Source organism: Dermacentor andersoni, chromosome 11 (genome assembly GCF_023375885.2).
Source record: "Dermacentor andersoni chromosome 11, qqDerAnde1_hic_scaffold, whole genome shotgun sequence".
NCBI lineage: Eukaryota > Metazoa > Arthropoda > Arachnida > Ixodida > Ixodidae > Dermacentor > Dermacentor andersoni.
The window spans coordinates 103,692,673-103,718,134 of record NC_092824.1 but is presented as its reverse complement, the minus strand read 5'-3'; the positions used below and the strand labels follow the sequence as shown (position 1 = coordinate 103,718,134).

At 46.8% G+C, this 25,462-nt stretch overlaps 1 protein-coding gene and 1 long non-coding RNA gene across 2 annotated transcripts in view; both read left to right on the top strand.

Annotated features, from left to right (window-relative positions):
• The first annotated feature begins 882 nt into the window (after positions 1-882).
• Positions 883-25,462, top strand: part of LOC126539206 (E3 ubiquitin-protein ligase Siah2-like) — a 40,888-nt gene continuing 16,308 nt past the window's right edge. Inside the window, exon 1 of the mRNA XM_055075252.2 lies at positions 883-1,935. The gene's annotated coding sequence lies outside the window, so the exon portion shown is untranslated. The remainder of the gene's footprint in view (positions 1,936-25,462) is intronic.
• Positions 4,368-7,209, top strand: LOC140214292 (uncharacterized). Its single transcript, XR_011891280.1, has 2 exons — positions 4,368-6,755; positions 6,822-7,209. It is a non-coding gene; the product is annotated as an uncharacterized lncRNA (long non-coding RNA).

Genomic DNA, 25,462 nt, shown 5'->3' with positions numbered 1-25,462 from the left:
TTATTTTAATGCCCATACATTTTGCCCACTTTACAGCGACTAATCTTTAGTGATCTCTACAGCCATGTTGCATGCACCATTCACATTCTGATCCACTACCCTCACAGTTGCCACATTCTACTATCGTCAATTTATTATCTTTTGTTTGGCACTCTTTGGCCATATCTGGCCCTTGTGCCAATAAAATTATTGATCACCATCATCAGACCTTTAGCAACTTGCACGCCTTAAACATTGCAGCGAAGGTGTCCAGCCTAATTCTCAGATTGCCTTCGTCGCGCCATTGTGATTAAAATCGCGGCGACCACCGCGAGCCATTCTTGAAAACTGCGCTGTTACATATACGCGTGGCGAGCGCACAATCTCCGACGGAATCCCTAACTGTCGTCTTGCATCGTCCAGCCTGTAAAGAATGCAACCGTACCAATTTGCCCAGCTGTCGATACTTTTCGTGTCAGCTATGCGCATATAGACGGAATTTAATGAATCTGATGATGGGGTGACTTAGAAGGTCGTCCGCAGCTGCGTACTATAATGGCTCAAGCGGGCGAGCATCCCACGCCTATCGACGCTTTGCAGTTACTCAGCGCTTGCGTTGCAACTCATGTGTGCTGACTTAAAAACAGGTGAAGCGAACATACCCTAATAACGTTAGGTCATTGCAAAATGGTGGTACTTCTTCAAGACATTGTGGCATACCTGTGTGTGCCTCGCGCACACACATACAAACACGAAATCATTGCTCATAGTACGAAGTGGCGACTTTCCTGCACAGCATCAGATATTACGAGCGACGTCCTGCTCGCGAAGCTTTGGCACTCAAGAATGAAATATTCCTCAAACTTTACATGTAAGCAAATCAATAGCCGCAGTGAAATGCGATGTCCGACAAATTGTGCCAGCGCGCTTTCATTGAAAGCGAACGAGTGCTTTCAGATCCAATGCAAGTGCTGCCGCTGACACGCTCGTAAAGACTAGGCTAATCGCGCGGATTAAACGTACGAAACAGGCGCACACACCTCCGGCTCTTACATAAATATATGTCGTCTATCAAGTCAAAACCTCGCACTTCCGCCTACTAAAAACTTCGCGGACATCAACGGCCCACGCTCGGGCTGGCCTGCCCCTCGATATGGACACGATACATGGTCAACATGGCGTCCTCCCTCCCCAAGACAGACGCAGAAATGGCTACGAGACAGATCAGCTCGAAACAATAATCTCATTTCTTCCCTCCACATACATCAAGCTCGCGGCAGGTAGACGCGGAACGGCTGCCGATGGCAGCAGAAGGAACACTTCGAACAGCGACGAACGAATATTTCATCTCCCGAAGAACAAAACGCAAGCTTATCGAAATATTCATCGTCACTCCGACCGTGGAATAACATCAGAGAACGCCCATAACGAAGAGCCAACGGTCAAGTATATAGGGAATCCCTGGCCGTAGCGTTAGCGCCACCGTGGACCCAACGGTGCCGGCAAGCCCTGGTCCTTACGCCGTGTCCCTGTGCTCGGGGAGCGCGCTGCGTACGGCCACTGGCCCGGCCGCTCGGCTGCTGTGAGTGCCGTGTGCACACACCTACTCTAATTGGTTGAATTGCGTCACCTAGGCACGGGTGATTCCCCAACAGACGATATACAGTTAGGATAGGGTAGGGGTAACCCGGCAGTCCGTGGGCGCTATCGAGACGGCGAGACGTGTGCTCGGGCGCACTGACCTTTTTCGCGCTTCCCGCCCAGCTGATTTTTGGCGGGAACAGAGCGCGGGACAGGGCGGGCTACGTCTCCATGGCTCGCGACGAATGTTTTCGGAAAGGAGTGAGTGGCTCTACTTGTGTTCCTTGGCGGATGGGGAATCGATGTGTCGCAGTTTCCCGCGCTTCTTCTGTACGATGCGATGTCCGGTGGTCGCGTTGGACAGCGGATACAATGGTGAGTCTACCGACGAGAAGCCGTTGCTCTGTTGACGGTCGCCGTTCTTGCGTGCGTTTGTCACACAAGAAATGTCTTGTAGCGCAGTTGTCTTGTTCGTCCGTGACATCGGTAGCAGTAATCGGCAAAAAAAAAAAAAAGCGTGATCTAACGGACTGCACTGGGCGCTCGGCCGCGGTATAGAGCTCGCATGTTCAAAGAAGGCATAACTGAGTCGATGTCTTTGGTCTCAGTTTTTTCGGCTTTGTTGGAGAATGATGGTTTGTTGCGAGAGCTGCAGTAGCGGAAGCTTTTGCAGTTAGCTTGCCATTCGGGAGGCAACCGCTTTTCGCGTGTCGTCTTTTGCTTGCCTTTATTTATTTATTTATTTTGTTCCTTATTTCACGGCATGCTCAGTGGTTCTTTATGACGGGCGCTATAGCTGTTCGTCTTTCAGCCCTGTCACAGGCGAGCACAAATACTATCACAGTGTTTTTAGTAGTAACGTTCTGTTATTATTATTTTTACTTGATATAGGTGACGGAAGTACGTTGCCATCTGGAGGTGTATACGCAGGTTAATGTATTTCTTACGACTAGTTTACCCTTTAAATGGCTAATTACTAGCATGCGAAAGCAACTGAAACAGCAAGTTAAACCTGCAGAACGCTATTGTGCAATGTCGATCGCGTTTCGCTAATAGCGTACGACCTGCATAAACGTGTTGGGTAAATTTTATTTTGCAGTATTTACGTTACGAAATTCAAACACGTCATAAGCGGTCAGTGCGTCGGCGTACCTGCCAACTTTAAAGAATTTATCGTTAAATTCGTGATGTTTGGAGCTTGTTTACGATTGTAGTATTTACACCAATAAGTCTTCTTTATTTGCGTGCCCTGTAGGGCACAGCTGATTTAAACGATGCAAACGTAGTTGCCGACCGATTTTTCAGGTCCTGGGTTTTGTGGATCTTTATTCAGTCACGTCGCCGAAACACGTAACGGCAACCGAAATTTCGGCCACTGCATGCGCGAATATTTCATCAATAAAACTGTGAATATTTTCTTTTCCATGTGGCGCGGATCATTCCAGCTACGAATTTAGAGCCAGTATATATAGAGTGCCTGTTTACAGCATTCCTACAAAACAGTCTTTGCATTGTTTAAATTAACAATCAACTTCTTGTGTAATCAAATAACTGATTATTTTCGTCCAAATATCATTTTTTTTTTTACTTCAGTGTGGTATTTTTCGTATCTTAAGGTTGTCAGGTCTGTGTTCGCGGTAACGAGACCCAAGTTGTTTATAAACTACGATAGAATGAGAAGTTTGCCTATCAAATAGCCTTCCTGTCCATAAACTGTATCTGAAAACAAAGCTTTTAACCTGAAATCGCCGAAAATAAAGAGAAGATTTAGCCAGCGGTGCTTTATTAGTGGTTGGAGATGCACGTATACAGGTGCCCATTTTCGGTGCCAGTATTATAAGAATATTGCTGGCTTTCAACGTTCAGTTGTGCCAGGTCCTCTGAAGTGCCGCTTCATTTATTTCTCCTGCACTTAAGTATACTGGCAACGAACAAGTGCCTGTAAGGTTTACCATAGTGAAATCTCTTTCTCTATGGGTTTACGTTAATTTTCACTGACGCACGTTAGCACGTGGAAATTACTCGAGAGCTTGAAGCTTCGCCGGTACCTGTGCGGAAAGCTATTTCGGTGCAAACCTGAGTTGAATTGAAAACGTGTGCTGCTAGGGCTGCGGTTCCGAAGATTTTCTGACATCGCGGACCACTTTATGCGCTTACACCAATTTTCGATGAACATCTATTGTAAGGGTTCGCGCGTTTTATAACGCGTTACGATATCGCGTTGGGGGCTCCTGGATTCACTTGTAGGGATGCGGGTTGTGTTTGCCATTTGACTTTAAGTGCTGACGCCATACAGCACTAAATGAGAGAGAGAGAGAGAGAGAGAGAGAGAGAGGGGGTACAGAGTAAAAGAAGTTTGCACACTTTGCTCTGTTTGTCCCGCATGGCTAACGTCCTGACCTTTAAGGCTGTAAAGGAATCTCGCGGTACGCGAGAGCGCGCTCAAACTATAGAAGACCGCGTAATTTGCAACTATAGAGCTGCAGGAACGCGACTCACGGTTGCCACCTGCTGGCCGGTTTTTTCCCGAGTGGTACCGTCTACTGGCGCGCTGTTTGCCAGTTTACCGTTTTTTATTGCGATAGCAATTGTATGGGCACCCCGGCCACATTTTCGCCGTCGCCGTGATGTTCCGCATGAAGTCCAAGGGTGACGACACCGTCGCGGCGCGTCGTATGCTGTACGCGCGAGGGAAGCCGAAGGTCGCGGTTCACTGTGCCGGGCGCGAAGAAAGCGGAGAGCGAACGCGCCGTCTTCATCGCGCGAAAGGGTGTGTGGGGGGCGGGGGGGGGGGGGGGAGACGGCGTCGTGCTGCGGCAGCAACTGCACATCTTGCAACCGGGCGCGAGGGGTACCGACGTTCACGGCTCAATCTCGCGTGTCACTTATAGAGTTAGTATCACCAACTCTAGAGGAAAAGCTGGCCCGAAAAAGTGGGAACCGCTAGGGTGCGCGCCCTGTTGCTACTGGTCAATGTGGCCAGCGCAGTTATTATTGAGAGAGCTGAAAACAAGTAAAGGTCACCTTATGCTTTGTCATTTAAAAAAAAACATATCTGATGGCTTTATGAAAGTGATGCGTTAATACTAAGTTTACAGAAAACGCTTGCTAAGTGCGTGACTTATGTAAATCACGATGTACGCATTCCTGCAATAAAAGATGACACGAATTTCGGCTTCGAATCTGTTTTTTTTTGGATGCGTAGTAGTTTCGTGCAGTTTAGGTTTGAAATGCGATCGCGCATCAACATAGGACGCTATGGCACATTCATGCCTTTTGTGCCACCCAAGCCCTGAAGTGCTCTGACATATACCTTCACATGTAAGTAAACGAATGTATCTTGTTCAGAACATCATGCGAGTAGACAGCTCTTGTGATGCAATCGTTTGAGAAGCGTCACAGTAGAGAATTTTTTTACTTGCGGAGCGGTGTTTTTATTTGCAGGTTTCCTTTCAGTAGGAAATTGCTGGGCAGGCGGACCACGGCACCGGAATTGTACTGGCGAATCCACAAGCAAGTCTTAGAATCTGTGTAAATGTTGCACTTTGAACAATCCTACTTCTACAAAGGCCACAGCAGAAAAACAGCCCGATGCCGAGTATTTCTGTGCCACGAAGCAATCAAGAGGCGAGTGCCTAATACGGACGAAATCGAGTGCATGAACCCACATATTAATAGCGAAGGCGTTCTATTGACTGTGCAATATTTTCAGCACTACCTTGCATGCCAATTCATGTGGCATATCTTTTCTGGTCACAAATGTGTGCAGCGAATCTATTTGCATGATCGATACCGGGCCTGTGGGGCCGTTCACTTGCACTTGATGCTGAGTCTTTTACATGTATCCATAAACTGCAGATATGCACATCAGATCCCTCAGCATTTTCAAAATTTAATTATTTTAGGCAACACGCACATATGCAATACAGACATAATCTCAACTACCGCTAAGCAGCTGGGACACATTTTTGTTGAGTATACTCGTAGGTAAAATAAGTAGATCATGTGAACAGCTCCAACTCATTTTTCTTAAATCAGTGTGTACAAGGGGCATGCAAAAATAACTTTTTTTCTCGCGCACCAATTATTTTGCTGTATAAGCAAGAGAACCCACCTCGTTGGTGTAACATATGTTGTACATCACACTAATATGTGTTTTAATTTACCAAGTGAGATGAGTTACTTTTATGGCTCATTCAGTCAAATCACACTGCAAGCTGCATTCATCAATCTTCTGTTGGATATTGCAAATGTTGAAACATGTTTCCCTGTTATGCAGATATGCAATGGCAAGCACTTCTGTGTTCCAACGATAAAATTTAAGCTTTAAATTAAAGAAGACATTTCTAGTCAGAAACAACAAGCAAAAATGGTGAATGCATAGTATCTGAAGCCCAAGGTACAGAAATTATGAGAAGTGTCGAATGATTTTAAGGAAAGAATGGTATTTGAAGATGCAAGACTCTTTAGTGGAGATCAAGCAAGTCAATATAGGTAGAATACTCTGCAAAATTATGCAAGTGATGGGATGGCAAACAATGGGTGAGGAAATGTGTTGTTTTTCTGCGAAAGAAAAGCTGATGATGGTAATTACATAAGTCACTTTAGCATCATGAGGCTGCTGCTTGATAAATTCAGAAACGAACCAAAAAACAAGACATGCAAGAAAAAAACAAACAATTTAATGATGCTCTCTCCACACTGGGATAAATAAAAAGAAACGGATCACATCTAATGTGGACTTATCAGACACCTTGTGAAACACTAAAGGAAAAATTCAGTTTCGAGCTATGGCACTTGCCGCATAGATGTGTGGGGCCTTGCACCAGTAGTGATAATTACCACTGCATTTAGAAATTGAAAGCATTCATGCAGACAAGGATGATTCTTTATATTTTTGGCTACCACTTCAAATGCCTCCACCAAGTGTTACAATGCTGCACGCAGCCATACTAAGGATCTCACAGCAGCACCTACGGGTAAAAAGCAAAAGCTAAGTGATGGTGTATTCTGGACACTATGTTTGAAAACTTTTAGGCTGAAAGAGTGCAAGAAGCAGACATAAGAACTGCATTTATTTCCATAATTCCCCATTTGAATGGCATTTTCTTTTTGCTCAGACAATGCCTACGCCTAGCCACTGCAGCTCCCTCATGCAGACTCCGCAAGCCAAGAGGCCGTGGAGGCAAATGCAGGTAAGAGGCAAGAAGCAATAGCACCAGTATTGGCATTCACCTAATTTATTGTTTTCTCACATTTAGGCAGCCAGCACACCTCGAACAGCCACCTTGACTGCGGGTGTGTCACCCTAGTCGCCAAGGAATCATTTGAGGGAAAGTGACAGGCAATGTGAACAGCCACTTCTCCGTGTAAACGATACTCTTTCTCTCGTATGACTGCTACGCCTCGCCACGCCAGCTCATCTGTGCAGACTCCACCAACAAAGACACCGCGGAGGCACGTGCAGGTCAGAGGCAAGAAGCAGTGGCACTGGTGCCGACATTCACACAATTTCTTTTTCTTACACTGAGGCAGCCAGCGCACCTCGGCCACCTTGACTGCGGGTGTGTCAGCAGATTTCTTTTGTACATATGCTCATAATAAACTTCATAAACTTAAACTTGATAATAAACTTGAAGGCAAATTGGACATTGATGCAATACTTTTTTGAACATTTAGTGTACACGTGCAATTTATGCTATACTCTGCAGTGCTACAGAGCGTATTTTGAAGCTTCCCTCTATATTTTGCACCTTTAATGACGTATGTGTTGTGTGGCCCGCAACGCAGTTTACGTTGTAGCAGCTGCTTGGTCTGTGTATTGCACATTGGATTAAGCTTGTGATTTCCACATGTGCAAAAGGCCTATACTTCTCTCACATATACAAAATAAGGTTCTATGTAGTTCTCAGTGTTACAACCAAACACGGTCACCGGGCTGGCAGTGGCGTAGCAACAGGGGGGGGGGCGGGGGGCCGTGGGCCCCGGGTGCAGGGGCCAGTGACGGGGGGGGGGGGGGGGGGGTGTCAGGTACGTCTGAAGACACCCCTCTTTCCGCCGGCTACACCGGGGGGGGGGGGGTGACAGAATACCTATGGGCCCCGGGTGCCAGACGACCTAGCTACGCCACTGCGGGCTGGTACTCGACGAAGCGTCGTCGGAGGTTGTAGTGTTGGCTATCGTTCCTCCGCTGGTTCTTGATCCGTTGGCGGGCGAGCTGTCGTGCTTCTTCGGCGCGCTGGAGATAGCTAGCGACGTCAACATTCTCTTCGTCAGTGATGTGCGGCAGCGTGGCGTCGAGCGTCGTCGTCGGGTTCCTGCCGTAAACCAGCTTAAACGGCGTGATCTGTGTTGTTTCTTGCACCGCCGTGTTGTAAGCAAAGGTTACGTACGGCAGGACCGCATCCCACGTCTTGTGCTCGACGTCGACGTACATTGCTAGCATGTCGGCGAGGGTCTTGTTCAGGCGCTCCGTGAGACCATTCGTCTGCGGGTGGTACGCAGTTGTCCTCCTGTGGCTTGTATGGCTGTATTGCAGAATGGCTTGGGTGAGCTCTGCTGTAAAGGCTGTTCCTCTGTCGGTGGTGAGGACTTCTGGGGCACCATGTCGCAGCAGGATGTTCTCGACGAAAAATTTCGCCCCTTCGGCTGCGCTGCCTTTCGGTAGAGCTTTAGTTTCAGCGAAGCGGGTGAGATAGTCCGTCGCCACGACTATCCACTTATTTCCGGATGTTGACGCCGGAAATGGTCCCAACATTAAAGCCATACCGATCTGCTGAAATAGTCGGCAAGGAGGTTTGATCGGCTGTAGTAATCCTGCTGGCCTTGTCGGTGATGTTTTGCGTCGCTGAGCCTTGGCATGTCTTGACGTAACGGGCGACGTCGGCGTCTTCCAATGCGAAAAAGACATGTCGAAGTTTGTTGTCGCTGAACCAGCTGTTAAATGCAGCGACCCTCTCGTACGCCTCAAGCCAGGTTTCCGGGTCCTCGAATGTTGAACCGCGGAATGTGGGAGGCTCCCTGGGCTGCTGCAGCCCGATGGGGGACGCTGGGGCTGCCATTGGGGTTGACTGGGCGACGATCTTCGTGGTCGTTTCGGGCAAAAGTCTGCTCCGGGGGCAGTCCTTGCAGCCTGCGGCTACCTCGCTGGTTCTTGGCGACGTTGGTGTTGTCTTCCGCGTTCGGGCTTGGGTCACGGCTTTGTGGGGGCGTCCGGTACATGAACGCAAAGCACCTCCACCGGATGTCACGTGGTAATGACGGTTGAGGACAGCAAGAAAACTGTGAATGGCAAAACTAACTTTTATTGGGCGAACAGGCTACCTTCAATGCTCAACGAAAGCGGCGAACACAGTCGGCGATCGTCGAAAATCTGAGCGGGTCAAGCGCGTCGGCTTTTATGCAGCAGTCGTCGAATGTTCCAGAGTAATCGCTGGGACAGCGTGTCTTCCACAAAATTCTACACGATCGCGTCACACGATGAAATCAGATAACACAAGGTTCGGCGACAACAGACAGCATCGATAACATTCATAACAGAAGCATCGATAACATTCCTGAAACTTCCGATACATGCAGGCGCGTCCCGCGCTGTGCGATAACATTTGTTAGGCGGCGAAACGTGGTCGCCCGGTAAAGATAGGCAAGTGCACGTGTCAACATGTTAACCTTGTTTCCACACGTTCTGAATGAGATTGTGTTTATACAATATGCTTTACGTAAAACAAAACATACCTCTTCTGTGACCAACTTTTGTGGGGTTCTGCCCTTAAAGCTGTCAACCAATCAGAAGATGTGATAACGCACATTACCGACTGGACAATAAGTGAAATTACTTGTTCTGAATATTAGTCACCCTTTGCTTATGTAACTTTTCTTATAACGCCTTTCTTTCCCTGAAGAAAAAAAGAATCAAAATACTTTTTTTTTCTGAGCAGATGTACCTCTTTTTTTTCTTCAGCTATGTTATGATGCGGTAGAAAACAAATTTGCTCAATTTGTTAACTCGTCGTCACCAGGTTGAATGGACGAAGTGTGAATTAGTAGAAATTCAGGCATTGCTGCGATGCACAATTATTTAAAGGGACACTAAAGCGAAACTATAAATCGGTTTATACTAATGAGGCATTGTTTGAGAACCCTGCAGGCAGTCATTTCAAAAAGATAGTTTGATTATTAGATGAGAAAAGGAGGAGATAAACTTTATTAAAAAAGAGGTCTTAGGCGGGGGTTGGGTTGACGTTCCCCTCCCCGCGGTGGGCTCCTCTTCTAGGCCGGACGCCAGGTGGCCGACCGACGATGTCGTTTGGCGACCTCTTCGGCCCGCTCCGTGACTCGGACTTGAACCTCCGGGTCCGAGCTGAGCAGCGCGGCCTCCCACTGCGATTGGGTAGAGAGCTGCAGACTGTTCGACGGCTTGTCTTGATTACATGAGTATAGGATGTGTGGTGTGTCTGCCTTATGGTGCCCACAGAGAGAACAGACGGTGCTGAACTGCTCTGGGAACCATATGGAGTATATGTACGGATTAGAGAAAGTGTCTGTTTGGAGCTGCCGCCAACTGACTTCATCATCATCATCAGCCTGGTTACGCCCACTGCAGGGCAAAGGCCTCTCCCATACTTCTCCAACAACCCCGGTCATGTACTAATTGCGGCCATGCCGTCCCTGCAAACTTCTTAATCTCATCCGCCCACCTAACTTTCTGCCGCCCCCTGCTACGCTTCCCTTCCCTTGGGATCCAGTCCGTAACCCTTAATGACCATCGGTTATCTTCCCTCCTCATTACATGTCCTGCCCATGCCCATTTCTTTTTCTTGATTTCAACTAAGATGTCATTAACTCGCGTTTGTTCCCTCACCCAATCTGCTCTTTTCTTATCCCTTAACGTTACACCTATCATTCTTCTTTCCATAGCTCGTTGCGTCGTCCTCAATTTGAGTAGAACCCTTTTCGTAAGCCTCCAGGTTTCTGCCCCGTAGGTGAGTACTGGTAAGACACAGCTATTATACACTTTTCTCTTGAGGGATAATGGCAACCTGCTGTTCATGATCTGAGAATGCCTGCCAAACGCACCCCAGCCCATTCTTATTCTTCTGATTATTTCCGTCTCATGATCCGGATCCGCCGTCACTACCTGCCCTAAGTAGATGTATTCCCTTACGACTTCCAGTGCCTCGCTGCCTATTGTAAATTGCTGTTCTCTTCCGAGACTGTTAAACATTACTTTAGTTTTCTGCAGATTAATTTTTAGACCCACTCTTCTGCTTTGCCTCTCCAGGTCAGTGAGCATGCATTGCAATTGGTCCCCTGAGTTACTAAGCAAGGCAATATCATCAGCGAATCGCAAGTTACTAAGGTATTCTCCATTAATTTTTATCCCCAATTCTTCCCAATCCAGGTCTCTGAATACCTCCTGTAAACACGCTGTGAATAGCATTGGAGAGATCGTATCTCCCTGCCTGACGCCTTTCTTTATTGGGATTTTGTTGCTTTCTTTATGGAGGACTACGGTGGCTGTGGAGCCGCTATAGATATTTTTCAGTATTTTTACATACGGCTCGTCTACACCCTGATTCCTTAATGCCTCCATGACTGCTGAGGTTTCGACAGAATCAAACGCTTTCTCATAATCAATGAAAGCTATATATAAGGGTTGGTTATATTCCGCACATTTCTCTATCAACTGACTCTTTTGTGTTTTACTTGGAGATCTATGTGGTTCTGGGAGGATTTGTCTTTCTTTCTTGAAGTGGGTAGTAATTTCTTTGTAGGTCGTCATTCGCTCCTTGGCCGACCTGAGCTCGGGGTAACGCACCTCCCGGTTAACTACGAATCCTCGGGCAAATTGGTGCGCCGCCTCATTTCCAGGATGGCCCGAATGGGCGGGGACCCAGATCAATGTGATCTCGCGGGTATTGGAGATTTTTTGTAATATTTTGGCGGCTGCTGAGTGGGCTCTTCCTTTGCAAAAATTTCGAATTGCGGTTTTAGAGTCGCTGATGATGTATTTGGCAGTGGTGGAGGTAATGGCTAAAGCTATGGCAGCTTCTTTGGCCTCCGGAAATTTTGTTTTATCGATTGTCGCCGATGCAAGGGGAGAACCTCGATGATTGACAACTGCCAGGGAAAAGGCGTCTCTGTCCGCATGTTCTGCCACGTCCACATGCGCCGTGTCTTACTGAACTGAAAATCTTTCGTGAAGTTCTGGTGCCCTAGCCTTTCTTCTGTCTATATCGGAGTGTGGATGCATGTTTTTGGGCAGAGGATGGACTATTTAGTGTTCGTGCACGTGCCTTCGAATTGGCAAGGTGTGTGCACGGATTCCTTCATATTGTATTCCTGCCTTCTTTAGGATGAAACGTCCCGTTTCAGTGCCTGATAGTCTTTCTTATTGTGCGGTGAGATGTGCTTCTATCATTTCCGCTAAGGTGTTATGAATTCCTAACTGTAGTAGTTTTTCATTTGGGGTATGACGAGGGAGGTCGAGCGCAATTTTGTAGGATTGTCGAATTAGAGAATCCACGTCGTGCCTTTCTCTGACTGTGAGGGTGACGTATGGTGTAGAGTAGATGACTCTGCTAAGAACGAAGGCCTGGATTAGTTTCCTTGTCTCGGCGTCTTTAACTCCTCCTCGCCTATTCGCGATGCGTCTGATGAGGAAGGAGATTTGGTTGACGGTGTTTCTCAGCTTCTTAATTAGCGTGTCGTTTTTTTTGGTTTGACTGTATCAGCATTCGCAAGATTCTTAGTGTTTCCACTTCTGGGATGGCTGCCCCTTCCGCGTATATTTTGATCTCAGGCGCTTTATTTTTTCTTTGACGCTTTGGGTGTAGAATGAGGAGTTCAGATCTTTTGGGGGAACACGCAAGTCCCGCGGCTTGTGCCTCCCCTACTACTACATCTGCCGCTTGTTGTAGCGTATCTTGTATCGTGCCGATACTCCCCTCGGTTGTCCAAAGGGTTATATCGTCCGCGTACAAGGAGTGTTCTAGGTCTGGGATTTTGGCGAGTTCGTGTGCCATTTTGATGAGGGTTATGTTGAATAAGAATGGGGAGAGGACCGATCCTTGCGGCTTTCCTTTGTCTCCTAATGTGAAGGCGTCGGATTTGATTGTGCCAATTTGAATTTTAGCCGTTCTGTCGGAGAGAAAGTCCATGATGTAGTTAAACGTTCTTTCGCCTACATTCAACGGTGAAAGAGAATCTAGGATTGCTTTGTGTTTGACGTTATCAAATGCTTCGGTTAAATCTAGAGCTAGGATTGCCCTTGTGCTCCTTTCTTGCTCCTGAGAAAGGACCTCGTTTGCTAGTCTGAGCATCGTATCCTGTGTTGATAAATGTGGTCTAAAGCCGACCATAGTGTATGGATATAAATTCTCTTTGTACATGTGGGACTGCAGTCTGTCTAGTATGACGTGCTCTATCAGTTTTCCTGTGCAAGAAGTAAGCGAAATAGGTCTGAGGTTTTCGAGCGCGAGCTTTTTGCCCGGTTTTGGGATGAATTTAACGATGGCATGTTTACAAGACGCTGGGAGTTTTCCTTCCCTCCAACACCCGTCCGCAAATTCAGTGAGGGCTGAGGTGGAAGCGTCGTTTAGGTTTCTGAGTGTCTTATTGTTAATGCAGTCCTCTCCCGGAGCGGATGTCGTGCGTATCTTAACGAGGGCTGCTCTTATTTCGGCCATTGTTATGTCAGCGTCCAGGATGGGGTTAGGTTGTCCTTTATAATCGGGTAGGGACTTCGTCTCTCGAGTTGTGCAGAAGTTTCTGTTGTAGCGTGTTTATAATATCTTAATCCGTGCCTGGGTCTATGTTTAAAATTTTGGTGATTTCCATTTGAGTCGTAGCTTTGTTCGATTCCGGATCAAGGAGATGCCGGAGAAGATTCCACGTCTCTCTCGTGCGTAGATTGCCATTTACATTTTCGCAGATATGGTTCCACTGCTGTCTTGCGAGTTCTGCGGAGTGGTGTTGAATTGCTTCCGTGAGTGTGACTATCCTGTTTCTAAGCTTTTTGTTGTATTTTTGCTTAAGCCATCTTTTTTCTAGGCTTTGCCTTGCCTCCCACATGTGTGTGAGGCGGCTGTCAATCGTATTTACGCCTAGGTCATGTACTACGTCCTTAGAGGCCTTTCCCACATCTGATAGGAGGGTTTGTGTCCACTGTTCTAGGTCTGCGATCGGCTCCTGTTTTTGGTCGCGGATCGTCCTAAATTTGTCCCAGTCGGTAAATCAGTTTTTTCTGGGTTGGGGTTTGAGATTGCCAATGACGATTTTAGACGTTATGATATAATGGTCACTTCCCAGATTTTGTCTGGTGTTGCTCCAGCTTAAGTCTGGGAGATTTTTGCCTATCGTGAGGTCCGGGCACGTGTCTCTGTTCACGCTGTTACCTATCCTGGTAGGTTGCATGGGGTCCGTGTATTGGGTTAGCCCTCTTTGCTGGATAAAATCCATTAGGGCCGTGCCTTTCCTGGATATTGCTGCGTGTCCCCATTGCACGTGTTGAACGTTGAAGTCGCCCACAATTAGGATTGGGTTTTTGCCTGCGATTTGTAGGGCTTTGAGTATAGCGGCTTTCGCTGGTCCAGCCTGTGCCCTGGGGTGGCTGTATGCGTTAAGTATGAACGGAGAAGAGGAGTTTCTTTTGCTAGGTAGAATTCCGATTAATATACAATCGAGCTCTTGGTCTTCAATCTCGTGGTTAACGACGGTAAGGTTTCTATGTACCATCGTAGTGGTTAATGGCTGTTCTGCGATGTGACATGGCAGAACTGCCCGATACCCTGGCAGTTTTAGTCGAGACATTCGGGGTTCTTGGATCGCAATCACGTCAGGTTTTTCGGATTGCGATTGAATGTGTAACTGCAGATGTGCTTTTTTGTTGCGCATAGACCTGCAGTTCGACTGCCAAATTGTTGTGGTTTTAGGATTGGCCATTTTGCTGGGATTGATCGATTGGCGTCCCTTGAGCTGACGGGGGAAGCCGACGTAAAATTTCCTGTAAAACGGTGTCGAGTACTACGAACTTGTGATTTACATCCTGTATGTGTTGTTCGAGGCTTTGTGTTAGATTGTCAACTCTTTGTGTTAGGTTATCGAGTTTCTGGCTGTGCTCTTCCACTTTTTGTTTCAGTTTTGGGACTCTTATCTTCCAGTGAGGGATTTCTTACGTCACTTATTGCTCGTTTTTTGCGAGGTGTTTCTTCCTTGCTTACTACGCTTACTGGTGTTTCGACTGATGCGACCACAGTAGTTTCTATTTCTGTGACCTCCGGCATTGGGAGTGGTTGTGGAAGAGGCTCCTTAGATTTTGCGGGGGCTTTTAGTTTACTATTTTCTTGTTCCAAGTGTTTGATTCGGTCCGTGAGCATTTGAATGTGGTGGAGTGCCTGATACAGTTTAGACTGTAATGACTGCAGCTCCGTCCCCTTTCCGTGAGAGGCCACTCCTGCCCAGCTCACCTGTTTCGGTCCGGGACTCTGAGTCTGGCTGCTGGTGCTGTTGCCACCTCCGCTGCGGCTGCTGCTGCGTCCGCTGTCCAAGGACGAGAAGGAGCTCGAGCGATCCTTCCTTTGGGTGGATGTTGCGTCGTCGCAGGTCCGGGATTTGGATCTTGACTGGTACTCCGATGTTTTCGTTTGGGGTCGTTGAAATCGTTTCTTGCAACTGTTATCGCCTGTGCGGTGCCCTCCCCCGCAGACAATGCAAACTGGGTCGCAGATTTCTTCCTTTAGGTGCTGGTTGCCGCAGTACGGGCACCGTTGTTGCGGTGGCTCCGGACGTACGTCTCTTCTGTGTCCGACTCTTCTGCAGTTCGTGCACGCCTCTACTTTTGGAATGAAGGGGTAGACTGGGTACAGGACTCCGAAGTATACGATGCTATCTGGTAGTTCGTCCGCGTCGAAGTGGAGCAGGAGTGACTTTGATGTTCTTCCCATGGTTCGTGCTTGTACTATTTCAGGGTTTCTTTTGCGGAATTCTGTCATCATTTCTTGTTGAGTCTCGCCATCGTAAGCCCGATAGATGATGCCTTGCAGGGCCCTGTCCGGAGGGGCGATGTACGACGTCATGACGACGTCTTTGCTTTCTATCTTGATTTGCTTGACTGCGACGTAGCGTATAGTGCGTTTGCCTGCACCGGCGTCGATATGGTGAACACATTTTTTGCAGAATTTGTTCTAGATTGGTCTTTATCAGCCTCGGTCGCGGTGATGCCGCTCGCTGTTGCGATCGCGTGCCTGATGGACTTCTCGGTGTAGCGCGTGAAATCTACGCCACCCGTTGGTCTGTAAATGATTTTATAGTCCTCCTCCGGGAGTCGGGGAAGTGGTTTCTTAGGATGCAGTGGAGGGAGAGGTTGCGCCTGCGGCTTCTCGGTCTGCTTATTTGGCTTCTGAGCTGTTAGTGACTCAGCTCTGGGGTTCTTATTATGATAGGAAACAATCGTTTTCCAATCGGTCGTATGGAATTCGACTGGGGAGGCGTTAGTCCCCTATACGGCGTACTCCATGACTGTCGCCGAGGCGTTCGCGCCGCGCTATAGGCCTGGCGTTCGGGTAAGTTAGGGCGCCGGGGCGACGCTGGCTTAAGACAGTCGGAGCTCGGTCGCCCGAGCTCCGATTTGCTTAAAAGAGGTCTTGAAAGGTGCCTTATACACTCACGCTTCTTGTCCATGTGTCGGCGTTGGCGTATCCTGGTGTTTTCCTTCGCAGCAGGTGCTCGAACACGGAGCCCAAACGAAGTACATGCGTCTCCGTTGGTCCCCTTGCGGTGTCTACTCTAGATGAGAAAATGAAGGTCCAAGTATCAGTATTTGAATTTCGCGTCGAAACCCCAGCGGCGGTACGTCAGCGTGGCGTCAGGGATACCAAAGTATGTTTTCGCATTTGGACCGCGTTGGCTGAATAAAGGTTCCCGAAACTTACCATGTTTAATATTTGGTTCCTTTAGAACACAATGTAGTCAATCTGTACTGCTATATACAATTAGTAGGCCCTAGAAGATGCCATGAAAATCCAAGACGTCGCAGCCCCCAAGTGCGGGAACTTAAGTAGGCGTCGCCACCCGTATTTCGTTCTTGCGCTTTTTATGGCTTACCAAACGTCTTATAGTTGTAAGAGTGGTGTTTTTGGTGTTTAGAACGGTATTTTACTGGTGTAGAAGAAATAATTTTTACACTTTAGTGTCCCCTAAAAAAAAAGTTCTTTTTTAACGGGCACGTCATTGTCTGTCTTATAAAACTGTCTTATAGCTCATTGCAGCTATCGGTGTCAGTTGCATTGAATCTTTTATATGAACGCAACAAAGAAACAGCACCATGAAGTAGGCATTTAAGCATATTATTGTTTACATGTAGGAAGGTAGAAAAGCTGCTTCGAATGCAACGCCCGGAATAATGCGTAACCTTCCAACTGACATCTTAAACACATCGAGGCCAGAAATTTCTATCTTGTTACAAGTTGCATCTTCCGCGTTGATGCCGCTATCCAGCCACATCGCCGACTATACCCGCAACTACAGGGCCTACGTCCCTCAAGCCGTGATTCCGATGTGCCCATCGAGGTCGCTGTTTCTTTTCGTTGTGCCATATTACCATATTACGGTTTTGGAGAAGTTTCGGAAACCCACGTTGCGCTGACTTGTGACGACACGCATGAGTAGACGCGTGGAGAGCAGGGTTACATTTGTTCGTATTGTGTTGTTGCATTGCTCCCCTGCTTGACATGATTCTACGCTCGAGACAGGCAAAAGAATTACGCAAGACAACAGAAAATCTCAAACGAGGCTGGATGGACTGAAAAAGGAAATCATTTTTTTTAATGGTTCACCGACCTCGCCGACAAGAAACACCGGCGTCGGCGGCGGCGCGCCTACGTCTTGGCTCACACCTCTACTTCTTCGATCCGGTTCGTTTGATAGGAGTACCGCGGCAGAGCTTTGCAAACTCCACAGGCGTAGAGAACGGAAGGCGATAAGAAATTTCCCCGCTCTGACGTCACGGGGAGCAAACGACGTGCGCTCACGTCAGGCGCCAGACTTCAAGTCAGGTTGAGTTGAGTGGTTGTAGGCTACTGGAGGGGTTAGCCTTGCAGTTGCCTCGTCGTAGCGCTGCGAGCAGCAGCGAGCAGCGGTCTCTTCTGACAACTGTATCGGCTAATACCGTTCGTATCGGCGACGGCTCGGAGCGACGGGTGTCGGTGCGTGTTCTTAGTTTCGGAATTGACAAGAGCCCGCATTTAGAGTGGCCCTATAGCTGATCGAGGTAAATTCCCTCTGTTTCAGTAACATAACCCCATAGTGTATGCTCACCACCTGAAAGAGGAAGCTTTAGCTCGAGTGCTCCTATCTAAATATATGTAAAAGGAGAATTCGTCTTTCTCGGCAGCCACTGCACCAAATTTGGCGGGGTTTGTTGCATTTAAAAGAAAAACTTAATTTCTATTGACTGTTGGTTTCGAATTTTCGATTTAGGTCACCAATTTTTATTAAAAATTGGCAAAAATCGCACATTTTCAGAAAACGAAACTATCGAGTTTACAACTCCGTAACTCACCAAAAAAAGAACGATATCGGAATTTTGGGAATTGTATCTGATAGCACATCCAGAGCGGACAAATTTGATGTTACACACGGATAAAAAAAATCTAATAATGTGGAAAAATAGCTTTTGCAGAACCCTTGTACACATCGTAATGAATTCACGTAAGATATAAATTGACATATCAAGTTTGTCCGCTTTCAATCGTCTAATGGATGCCGTTTACAGAACCGCGATATCTGTTCTTGATGAAGAGCTATGAATTTGTAAACTTCGTGCTTCTGTTTTTTTCAACATTTTGAATTTTCGAAAAGCCTTTTCATGAAATTCAGGCCATAAATCTAAAGTCCGCTTCCAACAATCACTAGAATTTAACTTTCTCTCTCAAATACAACAAATTTCATTAAAATGGGTCCAGGGGTTATCTCAGAAAAACGTTTTGCGGGTATTTGAATAGGACGCATCGGAGTTGCGCCCGAGCACAAAGTTTACAGATTCACAAATATAGAAGCACAAAGTTTACAGATTCATAGCTCTGCATAAAAAAATATATCTCGGTTCTGTAAACGGGATCGATTAGATCATTCAAAGCGGACAAATTCAATACGTCAATTTATATTTTAGGTGAATTTGTTACGTTGTTTACAAGGGTTCTGCAAAAGTTATATTTCCATATTACGAAATTTTTTGAGATTCATGTGTAACATGTCAGTTTTGTCCGCTTTAGATGTACTATTACATGCAATTCACGGAATTGTATTATCAATTTTCGTTGCTGAGTTACAGAGTTGTAAACCTGATAGTTTCGTTTTCTGAAATATTTCTATTTTTGTCAAATTTTAATAAAGCATTTACGACGTAAATCAAAACTCCGGAATCAACAGTCACTATATTTTAAGTTTTCCTTTTAAATGCAACAAACCTTGTCAAATTTGGTGCAGCGGTTGCCGAGAAAAACGAATTCTCCTTTTACGTGTATTTAGATTGGAGCACCCGAGCTAAAACTTCCCCTTAAGAGGAAGCTTTAGCTCGGGCCCAACTCCGACGCGGCCTATTCAAATACATGTAAAAACGCAAAAACGTTTTTCGGAGATAACCTCTGGACCGATTTTAATGAAATTTGTTGCATTTGAGAGAGAAAGTTAAATTCTAGTGACTGTTGGAAGCGGAATTTTGATTTAGGGCTTGAATTTTGTTAAAAGGATTTTCAAAAATTCAAACGTTTGAAAAAAAATAGAAGTACGAAGTTTACAAGCTAATAGCTCTGCATCAAGAACAGATATCGCGATCCTGTAAACCGCATCCATTGGATCATTCAAAGCGGACAAAGTTGATGTGTTATTTTACATCTTACGTGAATTTGTTACGTTGTTTACGAAGGTTCTGGAAAAGTTGTAATTACACATTACTCCATTGCTTGAGGTTCATGTGTAATATATCAATTTTGTCCGCTTTAGATGTGCTATCAGGTACAATTCACAGCATTGCGATATCATTTTTTCTTGCTGAGTTACGGAGTTGTAAACTTGATAGTTTCGTTTTCTGAAAATTTTCGATTTTTGCCAAATTTTTATAAAAAGTTGACGACCTAAATCGAAAATTCGATACCAACAGTCACTAGATTTTAAGCTTTTCTTTTAAATGCAGCAAACCCCGTCAAATTTGGTGCAGTGGTTGCCGAGAAAAACGAATTCTCCTTTTACATGTATTTAGATAGGAGCACCCGAGCTAAAGCTTCCTCTTAAGGGCGATTTGGATGAGCCTTTCTAGATGGCGGACACGGGAGCTGATCCTTGCACTTCGAGCACTCTTTAGCGTCGCAGTGACCGCCAACTGCTGCAGTCAATTGCGCTTCGCCGGCCTAATGAGGGGTACACCTTGTGTGCGTGCTTTGCAACTACTGTACTCGTGCAGGTGAGAACGAGCCCACGAAACCACCTCACATCTATTCAGGGTTTCGCAAGCGGATGCAGCATTGCAAGCACATCGGGGCGTGTATGTGGCTGTATGTATGTATGTATGGCTGTATGTATGTAGCTGTATGTGGCTCAGATCCGGGGTTTCGTGGCGTCTGCGAACACGGATTATCATCAGCAATGGCTCGAGCGTCGTCGTCTTCTTCGTTGGCGCGCCTCGGGCAACCGCGCTAACACGCTAGTGCCAGTTCTCGCGCGTTCATTTTCGTCTTCTTCCGCAGCTGACACAGTTGTGCAAAAAGCTACCATCAGCAACGGCTCGAGCGTTGTCGTCTTCCACAGCTGCCTCCGCCGTCACGATGACCACAGATCAGGACAATACGTTCGTACCTTTCTTCAAAATCTTGTCACCTCTCTGTCGTGCGCTAAACAGCTTCGCTGGTCATCCACGTTTAAAGAGTGGAAAGGCTCATGAATTCCCTTTTTTAAAAATTCTTTCCGAATAGTTGCAAGATTTTCAAACCACCAATTCATAGCTACGAACTTCATATGAAGTGAATTTCTCACTGATTGTGACAGCAACATGTATTTTTTAATACGCAGTTGTTTGTTTAAGAAATGCAACATACCACATAAATCGTGTCTTTGAGTGATCTTTTTCGAAGCGGCAGTCATGTTTCTGCACTGCTACAGGTATCTTGACCAGGACATAATGTACTCTGGTCCATGTTTTGTACACGGTGATTTCGGGTACAGGACATTTAGTAGTAAGTGGCTATCGCGCTTACATGTTTCGTGTTCCGGTTGAATTCAATTTTGCATATACAACACGCCCCATAAAGCTGTTGATTTAGGGGTTAATGGTTGAATCATAGGCAATTAAGATTGGCAGATTACCGCTTGTAATAAAGTGTTTCCAGAAAATCGCGTCTTAATCTCCTCTGCGTTGTGTTCACTCAAATGTTCAGAATAATCATTCTTTGTTTCTGCTGAAAGACATAGGATCTAGTGAAGTGAAATGAAATTGCTGTATACGAAAACGCGGCGCCATATCATTATTGGTTATGAAAGATTCAGGCCTTGCGGCGGCTTTCTTTCTTTTTTGCCCCTGTCCGCCTGCACAGAAATATTTTGTCCTTTACAGCCCCGATATGCTTTTTGATGAGGACATCGTCGAATTGCGCCGTGTTTTCGAATCCAGCCACGTTAGCGTTTCGAGCCAATCAGACACACCGTAGCCGCTATGTGAGCCAATCAGAGCGGGCAAGATTACTTATTTCACAGCGTCCAGAATAGGTGGCCTCCAAAAGCTGACTTCCACGACGTATTTCCGGCTCCTGGCAATCGCTTCCGCCGCATGCGACCAGCAGAACCATAGCCTTCGAGATCCGTATTTGTTACGCTGAGGGCGTGGATTTGGCGTGGATTTGGACACAACCTGTAAAACCCGTGACCACAAAAGAAGGAAAAGGAAACGAAAATATGAGTGAGCGTGACATCACGTAGCCGGCCTTCGCTAACCATCTCTCCGAGAAGCCACCCTCTTCGCCTTTTCTGCCTCAGAAGTCGGCCGACCACGTGGCACTGCGCTCGGCAGAGTCGGCCGACCTAAAACCCCTACAACTTCGTAAAGTAGTGCCACGCTTTGAAGAATGCCGCCTCCTCCTCACGCGCTCTGGCCGAGGCCGACGCCGCGTCGCAATTGGCCTAATAGCATCACGTGGGCCCTCGCGCCGTGCATCAGCGCCATTTTTAATCGAGAAGCTTCTACAGAGTGGCGAGGAGCGCATGTTGGCGCCGTTGCAACGCTCGAGCAGTGTAAGCGGCGCTACGGTCGAGGAGGGAGCGTGAAAAAGAGGAGAAACGAGGAGGGGTGAAGGCGGAGAAGGAGAGTCTCTACGAAGTTTAAAGGGACACTAAAGGTTACCAGAAACTCAAGTTAAAGTGGTAGAGCAATGTTCTAGAACGTCTAAGGCGTCAATATAATCGCGAACAGAGCTTTAGTAACCGAGAAATTGAGGTAAATGCATGACACGATTTGAGACCCCCCAGCGACATTCCGGTACTAGCCCGATGACGAAAGCACTCCTCATAATTTGTGTTACTAATACTCAGCTACTCGTATTAAAAATATAATTTCATTTGATTATAAGACGAAAAAAATGCTACTTGTCTACGTCTATTCGATTCTAAGAAAAAATAACATCTTGAGGTTACCCTTCAGTATAATATGGGTGTTCGAAAGGTTTCGTTTTCGCTCGACTGTGCGCGCTCGACTCTGCGCCGCGCACGCTTTGGAGTTTCAGTAGTTTCGTTATCGCGTCGTGCTGTGAGGGTTCTGCTGGCTCGCGAAAGTTTCATTTGGAACAAGCAGCGAGAATGCCAAGCCCTCGTTGCTTTCCCGCTCCGGAGAGCCGGTGTCGAGGCCGCCGTCGTAGTACGCAACGACGCCGGCAGTGCGAGCCGTCAGCAGCAGGTCGCGCTCGTCGGTGTTCAAATCGCTGAAGTTGAGCCCACCATCGCGAGCCAATCTGTCGGTGTCGGGGTCCATTGCGACGAGCGTCGAAGTTTGCGTCATAGAATGAAGTACCAGCTTATGGGCGTCTTGCGCTGGAGTTTGAGGTATAGTAGCGGCGCCTGGTGGCGGTGCGGGAAACGACATCTGGGTCGTGCCAGCTTGGGTCGTATTGAGCCCTGGCTGTGGCGAAGCACGTTTCTAGGCCGAGTTTTGCGTCGATTCGCACTTTTTTATGCCCTGTTGCAAGTGCGATAAGGCTCGTCACTTCTCACAGACCACGCCGACCACGCTGCGAGCTCGCCGCAGCCTATAGTTTAACGAAAACGGACTCTCCGTGTGCCGTGGGACGTAATGTGGGGCGTAATTGGTTTCTCCTTCCGCTAGCCACCATACTCCCACTTTCGCTCTGCTGTCGGCTCTGTCTTGGCTCTGTTTCTGGCCGCGCGTTTGCGTTTTGCGCAGAAAAGCCGTAGCGCCGTCTGCGGACGCCGTTCTACTCACCGATGGCGCAACGTCACTATGAGACCATGATGTCAGTACTCCTCGATCGGGGCGCGGGCGATTTGAACTGCGCTAGAGGTACGCGGACGCTTCAGAACGCATTTTCTCTTAAAATAAGTCTCTCCTTGGCACGAAACAAGCGTTTCGAGGTTTCTGTGATGGTATTTCAACAGTCCACGTTGACTTAATAGTAACCTTTAGTGTCCCTTTAAGGGGCTTTAGGCTGACCCGGTGTGTCTGGTGCTTTTCTCAACCGGCTGATAAGCTAGTGCAACTTCGATCCTTTATCCCAAAGTATGCACAGGTGTCCTATTTTAACGTTAACAGAACTTCGAAAAATCGCCCGGGGAACTTAGCAAAAGTACAGTTATCGAGCTTGAAGTTCTTGAAGGGGTGTGCATTACCTACACGGGAAATATGCATAATTGAATAATTAGCAAAATTACACTAATGAATGTTTAAAGTAATTACTTTAGCGCACACATTGCGGTAAATGAATGAAAGCGGGTGATTTCACGAAGCCCATCTACGTGGAACGAGTTTAAAAACTAGCACCAGCTTTGAGATAATCGCAGTCAAACTTGCGGCATAAATACATTGTTCCACTTTCTTTTTTTAACACACCGCCTTGTTATGCATTTGAACGCAAACATCATTGGAAAAGGAATGCATTAATTTTCGTCGCAAAATTTGGGAACGCATACCTCGAAACCAGTGTCATACTCAGAATTCATTCCAAGTGGACATGACTTTAGAAGTAACTGGCTACAATTCTTAAAATTGCAGTGAGTGTAATAAATTAATTGATTTAAAAGCTAATTGTCAAAACCTTTTATTTAGTCAAATATTCATTTTCATTCTTGCGTATAATGTCCACATCCGAGAGTAATCTAGCTCAAGAAATATAATTGCGCTACATGCCACGAGCGATCTTGTTTTTAAATTCTGTTAAAGATAAAATAAAACACACAGTACAGTGTGAGCGCTTCTTGTGCATTTCAGCTTGTTCATCTGTACATATACCGGATGATGCAGCGTGTGTGTGTGTGCGCGCTTCTTTTTTAAAGCAGACAGCACCATTCTAGTTCATGAGCTGGTCTACTTGAAAAGGCGAACAGTACTTGCACTATAAACTGAAATGCACAACCGACTAATTAACAAAAATTCACTAATTACGTTTCTAACTAATCATCATAGGGCCAACACTGCGATTTACAAATTCCAGCCGTGGAGTTCGCAAAGCTGTTCCACTTGGAACCAATTCTCAAGATGACGCCAGTTTGGAGATATTAATTCCCGAACATTGCGGTGAAATGCATTGGCGTTCCAGTTACTTTTGTGATTGAATGCATAAAACGACGTTTCGTTAAGAAAGTAACTGACGCTTCCTTCTAGTTTTTTTTTCTCTCCCCCCATGCTTCCCCAGGTAAATATATCGCGTGCACTTCTGCGCTGAGCACCTCACACACCAGATACCGTTTTTGCAAACTTAATATTCACCCAAGCATTTCGTGTGTCGAGCCTTTCTTGTCGTGTCGTCTGCGCTGTTCACCCCCGCATCATCTGCAAAGCCCATGTCCGGGCTCCATTATCTTCACCTGGCGGCGTGTCCGGACGCTTGCGCATTTGACGTCTGCTGGGCAACTTCGCGTGTCACGTCGGCACAGGATACGCGGAGGCTCTTATCGGGCAGACTTGAAACCCAATAGGAAACGAAAGGAAAGAGTCAATACATTCACGCAATCCCGGCAACTTGGAAGACCAGCGAGGAATGCCGAGCCTGAGTAAGCGTATGCAGCATACTACTTATCACGCCGTCTGCTATCGAGACTGCAGCAGACGATCCCGAGGGAGCACCGGGCGATGCAGTCATTGTATAAACCAAGTTGGTTCTTTATTCTATGGTATAAACCCCATAGCAGAAAGCGTTCAATGCGTTCACGTGGTGCTTCCTACGAACAAGTGAACTATGTGAATGTGTTTGGCGCTCTCGCGCTTAACCACTTCGTACATTCTTTGTCATCTTTGTCTCCCCTTGTAACCGCCCCTTATTCTAGTAGAGAGATGCAGTAATAGCGGGGGAGGTAAAGAGAGAGAGAGCTTCGTTATCATGTTCCAGGAATCAAAGTGCACGAGTGTGTTGCCAATCCGCCCCCGACCGTAAGTAGCAGGAAATCATACGAAATGCGAAGCGGCCAGATCTGCAGGAAACAGCTCGGTGCAGCGACCCTTCGCTTTCGTAAGTGTTAACTTGAACAGGCGAGGAGCACTGTGACTTAATTTGTTTTGCAACCACGTATACTGCTACAACATGTGCACCACTACTGCACAATGTACGAGCATCTGTACTTTATTGTTTCTTTAATAACTGCACGCAGATGGTAACGTATGGACTACGTAAGAGCCCGCTATAGCAATACATAG